This window comes from Oncorhynchus mykiss, chromosome 15 (assembly GCF_013265735.2).
Source record: "Oncorhynchus mykiss isolate Arlee chromosome 15, USDA_OmykA_1.1, whole genome shotgun sequence".
Taxonomy (NCBI): domain Eukaryota; kingdom Metazoa; phylum Chordata; class Actinopteri; order Salmoniformes; family Salmonidae; genus Oncorhynchus; species Oncorhynchus mykiss.
The window spans coordinates 48,213,361-48,221,135 of record NC_048579.1 but is presented as its reverse complement, the minus strand read 5'-3'; positions in this window follow the sequence as shown (position 1 = coordinate 48,221,135).

The window sequence follows — 7,775 nt, the reverse complement described above, 5'->3', positions numbered from 1 at the left end:
TAATAATTGGATTCAATTCTGCTTTTCCTGTTTACTACTTAATTTCAGAACATTTCTATGAACTTTCACTTTGAAAGTGTGGAGTAGGTTGTGTAAATAAGTGGGAAACATCCCAATTTTAATGCTTTTAATCATTTACTTACTACATGTAAACAAAACAAAAAAAGTAGTGTTTGACAACAACAAAAAACGGAGGGAGCTCAACCAACGTTGAGTTGAGGTGCAACCAAAACCTTTAATCATCATAGAAAAAGCGCAACTCTTGTGCACTACAAAAAATGCATTGTTTTATTCAAGCAAGGTTAAAAGATGAACATTTTGGCCTAGTCTATGACGATATGCAAGTTGTGTTTGCCCAGGAAAAGGGTGACCCAGACTCACCCTGGTTCTTGAGGGTTGCAGACAGTGAAAATATATCATTAAGTAAATGGGACTTTTCAAATCTTGAATAAAAATCTTTAATGAACATGAATTTAAATACAACTGACTTGAGGATCAGAGCAGGCTGTTTGACTGGCTAGCCCTGAAAGCCTTCTGCCTCTAACTCTGTGTGGTTCATCTCAGCCAAGAGGTTGTGTGGGTTGTCTTTCTCTCTGTGGGTGTGAATCACTATGACCTCTCCCTTGGCCTGCCTGTTGGCCTGATCAGAAGGCTTGTCATCTCTTTCCTTGCTCACATGAGCAGGAGGAATGGCATCTGGGGTAACCTCCTCCTCTCCCTACTGTCTGTGTTCGACTGAGGTCACTCGTTCTCTCTCCCTGGGTGTTGGATAATTCCTCCTCCACTGTGTTGGATAATTCCTCCTCCACTGTGTCTTTGTGAGCTTGAAGGGAGTTATCCTGTTCTGGCTACCTCTTTAGGGGTGTGTACCTTGAATCTCTTTCGGTTTGTTGGGGGGTTCAGTTGTTTTGGGGAGAGTCTGAAGTTCGATCTCTAGCAATGAGTGTGGGGGCTGTCCTGTGGGGGTGTCCCCCTCCCTTTTCAACCCTCACAGTAGTTCGTTCGTTAGCTAGTTAACATTTCACACAGATTGCCAGGGTCCAGTAAGCAACTACGTTAACAATATAACTTGAGGAACGGCAAGAAGTCGAATACCAGTTAATACTATAGCGAGCTGGTTCGTTTCCTAACGTTAGCTTATCCGATGTAACGTTCATGCTAGCTAGCCAGCCGGCTGACTTCATTATCCAGCTAATTTTCACACCATAACACAATTAGTTGATCAGCTAAGTTGGATAATGTTGCTCAACATTTCTCTGGCTAGCTAAAGCAGAGAATTCGATCCAGCTAGCAAGATACAATGCTAACAATTATTGTTCTACCACACTTGCTCCCTCACCTCAAGCTTTCCAAAAAGGCCATTGTTTTTCGGTTACAGGTCATGAAGTACGCTTCAACACCCTCTCACCCCAGTCTCCGTGGTCAGGCAGCCATCTCATGTGAAGTTGGCACTGGGAAAATCCCATGTGATGAGAAACGAGGCCGAGGCTGCAAAAGGACTGATGGAGAAGACTCCCACAGGAATTCTGTGCTAAACTGTTCTGCCACATTCAATTCAAATGTTACATCTTTTGATGTGTAAATAATAGGGAATACATCTGCAAACAATTTAAACTGATTTATCAAACTACACCGTACAGCTTTAGTGTGTGTGCAGCATAGGTACAACTGTAGGCAATTACGTTCTCAAATGTCTGTTACAAATCCCTTCGGCCCTGCAGTCTAGGGGGGTGGAAACGAGACCCGTAACATATCTCATGCACATTATAACAGTGAGAACTAATAACCACAGACAAATTAAATCAACCGCCAAACACTATTGGTTTATTTGTAAACACACGGTAAAGGGGGGTGGGAAAAGGGGCTGAGCTGGACCCAAGGAAAGAAACAAATATCCAAAAACACCTAGACTAGCCTGCTTCAATACAACTACCTAACCAATGAAATACAGCGGATGGTCCACCCAGTTATAACTAGGGTATTTAGACAAAGTATTCCTACGTGTAATGTAGGCCAATGGGCGACTTGTCTTGGTACCCCCTTTTCCCACCATCAAACTAACAGTCAAACGCCATTACAGAACAATACTCATAGGATAACGGACACAGTGACATGTAGTTGCAAAAACAAACGGCAGCTCTCTGCATACAAAGAGAGAGAGACCTGGGGGAAAACAACAGAATGGGGTTTTAAACCAAGGGAAAGGGGATGTGATTGGGTAATGGAAACAGGAGGTGTGTCTTCAGATTGATGACTGATTGGCGGCACCTGTGAATTTTTATTTTTATTTTTTTTATTTCACCTTTATTTAACCAGGTAGGCTAGTTGAGAACAAGTTCTCATTTACAACTGCGACCTGGCCAAGATAAAGTATAGCAGTGTGAATAGACAACACAGAGTTACACATGGAGTAAACAATTATCAAGTCAATAACACAGTAGAAATAAAAAGAGTCTATATACATTGTGTGCAAAAGGCATGAGGTAGGCGAATAATTACAATTTTGCAGATTAAGACTGGAGTGATAAATGATCAGATGGTCATGTACAGGTAGAGATACTGGTGTGCAAAAGAGCAGAAAAGTAAATAAATATAAACAGTATGGGGATGAGGTAGGTAAAATTGGGTGGGCTATTTACCGATAGACTATGTACAGCTGCAGCGATCGGTTAACTGCTCAGATAGCAGATGTTTGAAGTTGGTGAGGGAGATAAAAGTCTCCAACTTCAGCGATTTTTGCAATTCGTTCAAGTCACAGGCAGCAGAGAACTGGAACGAAAGGCGGCCAAATGAGGTGTTGGCTTTAGGGATGATCAGTGAGATACACCTGCTGGAGCGCGTGTTACGGGTGGGTGTTGCCATCGTGACCAGTGAACTGAGATAAGGTGGAGCTTTACCTAGCATGGACTTGTAGATGACCTGGAGCCAGTGGGTCTGGCGACTAGAGCATACAGGTCGCAGTGGTGGGTGGTATAAGGTGCTTTAGTAACAAAACGGATGGCACTGTGATAAACTGCATCCAGTTTGCTGAGTAGAGTATTGGAAGCTATTTTGTAGATGACATTGAATAGGGTCGAAGGAAAGAAAATACACACGCAGAGGATACACACAGGATACCTGTATCCGTAATAGTCTGTTTAATGTGAGAAACAAAATGAAAAGCAACTGTTAGACTATTACAATGCGGACTGTCATGCATTTTTATATTACCAACAAGACAACGAAGTGATGGTCTTTACGCGACATGGAGACATAACAGAGACTTCCCCCACACCAAGAGTTCCCACGCTGAGCGATATTGTTTACTACACTATTATGGATACAATCCAAGACATACGTTTATTGGCATTCATACTCTTATTTTTAACCGATTAGCTTTGCAAAAGTGTACCTTATGTGTCCCGGTGACTTGTAGTTGTAGATCTCATCAGGATTGTTGTTGTCACCCCTAACACAGAGGCAGACCCGGCTTCTTCCCACATGGAAGTTGTGAATATCACAGCTAACACAGAGGCAGACCAGGCTTCTTCTCACCTGGAGGTTGTGGACATCACAGCTAACACAGATGCAGACTCGGCTTCTTCCATCTTGGAGATTGTTGACATCACCACTAACACAGAGGCAGACACGTCTTCATCCCACCTGGAGGTAGTGGACATCACCTCTAACACACAGGCAGACATGGCATCTTCCCACCTGGTGGTTGTGGACATAACACGTAAGACAGAGGCAGACCCGACCTGTTCCCACCTGGAAGTTGCGGACATCGGCCCTAAAACAGAGGCAGACAGAGCTTGTTCCCACTTGAAGGTTGTGGAAATCACCCCTAAGACAGAGGCAGACCCGGCTAATTCCCACCTGGAGGTTCAGGACATCACCCCGAAGACACAAGATCCAGCTTCTTCCCACTTTGAGGCTGTGAACATCACCCTTAACAGAGAAGCAGATCCGGCTTCTTTCCACCTAAATGTTGTGGACATCACCCCTAATAGAGATGCAGAGCCCATCTCTTCCCTCTTAGAGGTTGTCGATGTCACACCTGAAGAAAGGACTCTCAAGATGGCCGTCTTCGCCACTCTGCCAACTGACATCCAAGCAGGTGAGTAACACTGACAGGTGACGTTTGTCATGAGGGCAGTGTGCTGCTGCGCCTGCCACAAGGAAGAGGAGGAACAATATTAGTTATTCATCAGACCTTCAGAAATGGGATTGAACCATAGACCATTAAATTATTGACATTATAATAATTGGATTCAATTCTGCGTTTCCTGTTTACTACTTAATTTCAGAACATTTCTATAAACTTTCACTTTGCAAGTGTGGAGTAGGTTGTGTAAATAAGTGGGAAACATCCCAATTTTAATGCTTTTAATCATTTACTTACTACATGTAAACAAAACAAAAAAAGTAGTATTTGACAACAACAAAAAACGGAGGGAGCTCAACCAACGTTGAGTTGAGGTGCAACCAAAACCTTTAATCATCATAGAAAAGGAAAAAGCGCAACTCTTGCGCACTATAAAAAATGCATTGTTTTATTCAAGCAAGGTTAAAAGATGAACATTTTGGCCTAGTCTATGACGATATGCAAGTTGTGTTTGCCCAGTAAAAGGGTGACCCAGACTCACCCTGGTTCTTGAGGGTTGCAGACAGTGAAAAGATATCATTAAGTAAATGGGACTTTTCAAATCTTGAATCATTTTTTAAAAGTAACATAAATGTAAATACAACTGACTTGAGGATCAGAGCAGGCTGGCTGACTGGCTAGCCCTGAAGGCCCTCTGCCTCTACCTCTGTGTGGTTCATCTCAGCCAATAGGTTGTGTGGGTTGTCTTTCTCTGTGGGTGTGAATCATTATGACCTCTCCTTAGTCCTGCCCGTTGGCCTGATCAGAAGTCTTGTCATCTCTTTCCTTGCTCACATGAGCAGGAGGAATGGCATCTGGGGTAACCTCCTCCTCTCCCTCCTCTCCCTACTGTCTGTGTTCGACTGAGGTCACTCGTTCTCTCTCCCTGGGTGTTGGATAATTCCTCCTCCACTGTGTCGGATAGTTCCTCCTCCACTGTGTCTTTGTGAGCTTGAAGGGAGTTATCCTGTTCTGGCTACCTCTTTAGGGGTGTGCACCTTAAATCTCTTTCGGTTTGTTTGGGGGTTCAGTTGTTTTGGGGAGAGTCTGAAGTTCGATCTCTAGCAATGAGTGTGGGGGCTACCTGTGGGGGTGTCCCCATCCCTCCTAAACTGCAATGACTGTGATGATGAAAAAGTAGGAAGAGCCACCGAGACATGCGATGAGGGCAAGGAAGATCACTCTGCAACGACAGGATAGGACACATCACAACACTGCTGCTCATTCATATTCAAACCCACTATAGACTATGCATGCACTCATTGGCGCGCTCCCCCCCACACACACACAATGAACTTACCTGTACATATCAGAATCATACATTCAACGGCCACCTCTTCCACAACATTTCTTGATCCCCCCCCTCAAACATGTTGAGTCAATACCAGATGCTGGAAAGGTGCTGGAATGCAGGTGCAGAAGGGCCTAGTATGTAATGATGTGATACCATGCGTACCCCATATCCTGTGTTTGTGTTGATGTTTTTGTATTGAACCTTTATTTAAACAGGGAGTCACATTGAGATTAAACATCTATTTTACAAGAGTATCATATTGTCATATTGAACTACCAGAGAGACCCTTCTCTACATAGGAATTGTGTACAAAAATTTCCATACATCAAAAATAATACTTTGCCAATCAGATAAGGCCCCAACAAGGCCCACGTTAATGGTTGAAAGTAACTTATGTCAGTGCGAATGAGTAACACTGAGTGTATAAAACATTAAGAACACCTGCTCTTTCCATGACGACCAGGTGAATCCAGATGAAAGCTATAATCCCTTAGAGACGTCACTAGTTAAATCAGTGTAGATAGAGATAGTTTAAAAAATAACTACTGTAAGGCTTGAGACAATTGAGACATGGATTGTGTATGTGTGCCATTCAGAGGGTGAATAAGAAAGAGAAAATATTCACGTGCCTTTCAACAGGGCATGGTAGTAGGTGCCAGGGACACCAATTTGTGTCAAGAACTGCAACGCTGTGATTTTTTTATGCTCAACAGTTTCCAGTCTGTATTAAGAATGTGCACCACTCAAAAGACACAGACAACTTGACACAACTGTGGGAAGCATTGTAGTCAACATGGGCCAGCATCCCTGTGAATGTTTTGTACACTCAGGACATTATTAATAATACGGTGTTCGTTCCGTATCCTGTAAAGCTGCAGCAGACTGCGATGCAGGGGGAGGTATAGGTGATGCCGTTGTCTGAGCATACAGGGTCCCACTCCCAAGCCAAGCAGGGGCAGTCTCGCTAAATTCCAGGGATCCTGGAGGACAGAGAAAATGGCTGGCAATAATGTTTAAATGATTGTTGCTGAACTATCATTGACATAGGCCCAGTGACATAACAGCCAGGAATCCTGGCTCAGTAACAACCATACTGTATATTCCCACAAGAGGGAGCCAAGGCACAATCCCATGTGTGTTTTGGTCTAACTCTAACTCAACCTCTTCAGTAGACCTCCCAGGAATATCCCCACCGCACCCACAGGCAGGTTCAACACACCAGGAAAAGTTATAATCACATCTAGTGTTACCAGTGTGCTGGAGTTTCATTTCCACTCATGTTCAACAAACCTACAGGGAATGGGAGAGAACCAAAAAGTTGTATTTAATGTAATTCAACATCAATGCTGACAGGAGGGAACATTTCAGTTGGAGCATGTCCAGGTTTCTATGGCTGTGTTTAGACAGCCCAATTCAGATCTTTTTTTGAGTAATTCAGGGATGCAAACTGGTGAGGGCCCAAAAAGGTGAAACATTCTAAAGCATCCACAATAGGGGGAAGGCAGGTTTTAACTAATTAAACAACAAAGACTATGATCTACATTATCAGTCTCTGTGTGTAAAATAAAACGTGGTTAATGTGAACCTATCTCACTGCTAAAAAATGTGTAGAAAGCAATCCAATGTTATTTGTTGCCAAGACTTTACTGCATAAGACACTCAAGTCTTGACGCCTCATTTTCACCCAATTCTCTCATTCTGAAAATTAATCACAACGTTACTGTAGAGGGAAAACATTAGTTCATAGATAGTTAGTTCGATAACATTTCACACAGATTGCCAGGGTCCAGTAAGCAACTACGTTAACAATATAACTTGAGGAACGGCAAGAAGTCGTATACCAATTAATACTATAGCGAGTTGGTTCGTTTACTAACGTTAGCTTATCCGATGTTGTAACGTTCCTGTTAGCTAGTTGTCTGACTTCATTACCCAGCTAATTCTCACACCATCAACTCAATTATTTGATCAGCTAAGTTGGATAGTGTTGCTCAACATTTCTCTGGCTAGCTAACGCGGAGAATTCGATCCAACTAGCAAGATACTTGGTAATGAAATACTTGGATATTTCAGCACCATGGACAACAGCGAAATCGTTAAAGCGAGATCTGTCATTCAGCACCACATGACAGTAGACAGCGGCCATCTCATGTGAAGTTGGCACTGGGGAAATCCCATCTAATGAGAAACGAGGCCTAGGAGGCAAAAAGACTGAAGGAAAAGATACCCACAGGAATTCTATGCTAAACTGTTCTGCCACATTCATTTCAAATGTTACATCTTTCGATTTGTAAATAATAGGGAATACATTTGCAAATAATTTAAACTGATTTATCAAACTACACTGTACAGCTT